Here is a 1,843-nt window from a genome sequence, read left to right on the forward strand (position 1 = left end):
CACCAAACATGCTGGCCCTTTCAGCCGTGGGGGCGTTATAATGTGACGGTCAATCCCACTATTCGTTGGTAAAAGAGTAGCCCAAGAGTTGGCGGTGGGTGGTGATGACTAGCTACCTTCCTTCTGGCCAGGTGATTAGGATGCTCGACTCGCAATCTGAAGGTCGCGGGTTCGAATCCCCGTCACACCAAACATGCTGGCCCTTTCAGCCGTGGGGGCGTTATAATGTGACGGTCAATCCCACTATTCGTTGGTAAAAGAGTAGCCCAAGAGTTGGCGGTGGGTGGTGATGACTAGTTGCCTTCCCTCTAGTCTTACACTGCTAAATTAGGGACGGCTAGCGCAGATAGCCCTCGTGTAGGTTAGCGCGAAATTCAAAAAACAAAAGAAACAAACAAACCATTTTTTATTTTCTTACACTCAATCCGTTTAAGAAACTGAACGTTATTGTCAATTAATGACAACAATATGGGAACTGTTTAATGAGATCTGCTTCCTTTGTTCGATTGCTTTATATATATTATTTCTTTATTTGTGCCGAGTTTGTTTTATAAGTTACATTAATAGCAAATGGCCCGGCATGGCCAGGTGGTTAGGGCGCTCGACTCGCAATCTGAAGGTCGCGGGTTCGAATCCCCGTCACACCAAACATGCTCGCCCTTTCAGCCGTGGGGGCGTTATAATGTGACGGTCAATCCCACTATTCGTTGGTAAAAGAGTAGCCCAAGAGTTGGCGGTGGGTGGTGATGACTAGTTGCCTTCCCTCTAGTCTTACACTGCTAAATTAGGGACGGCTAGCGCAGATAGCCCTCGTGTAGCTTTGCGCGAAATTCAAAACAAACAATTAATAGCAAAATAATTTGAAGTTGATCGCAAGCTCCATCTCTATCGTTATCTACGTCTGAGTGTAATTTCGATATTTATCACGTTATAATTTTGCTGAACAAACATTGAGTCCTATAAATATTATTTTAATTTTTACTATAAAAATCATTCCAGCTCTTACTAGTTATTCGGAAGAAAATGAGTGGCAAGAACAGGGGAAAAATTCCTTTTAAACACCGAAGTTTTTTGGATAAGTGCCAATATGTTTCGTTACGTAATGTTTAGAATTCAGAATGTCGTACTTAACCAATAGGAAGTTTAAATCGTAAGTTATTCAGACCGAGTACTTCCATATAGTTTAAGTCACTGCCAAAATGTAATTGAGTTCTGGAGAGCATTAAACACATCGTTATCTTTTAAAAAAAAAATCAAAGCCGTTCGCTCTACTGCCTTTGAGTTATTTCTCGTAAGCAAATATAGGTTTATCTAAGTTATATTCATTAAAAAAATTCTTAAATATTCTGGCAACTAAACTGAAAAATAAAAACATCATGCGTTTAATAGTTTTAGAAATACTCTGAAAATTTTAAATATAGGTTTTAGTTCTTAACTTTACACAATAGTAATTGAGCAAAGCCGTTTTAGGAAGTTATCTTTCCCTGATTCCAATTCCAGATAGTACATAGTATCTCGTGAGACCTGACAAAGTTAAATCTAATCCAATAACGCCAGTTTTCTGCTTAGCTGAAACTTGGACAATATTAAATAAATTTCACATAAGTTAAAGCATCATAGTGGAACACGGTGACGAAAGAATAATGTCAGTTATAATTTACTTCCATGTAAAAAAAAAATGAAATAAACCACTTATGTAAACGGTTTTGTCAACACGTGGCATTAAATATTAGTAAGTGCAAATAGAGATTCTTAGTTAATCGTTTGAACAACACGTATCTGAATACAACTTCAACTGGCATAAGTCCAATCTTTAATACCTAAAAAAAAAAAAAAGATTCGA

The sequence above is a fragment of the Limulus polyphemus genome, unplaced genomic scaffold (genome assembly GCF_000517525.1).
Source record: "Limulus polyphemus unplaced genomic scaffold, Limulus_polyphemus-2.1.2 Scaffold1852, whole genome shotgun sequence".
NCBI classification, from domain to species: Eukaryota; Metazoa; Arthropoda; class Merostomata; order Xiphosura; family Limulidae; genus Limulus; species Limulus polyphemus.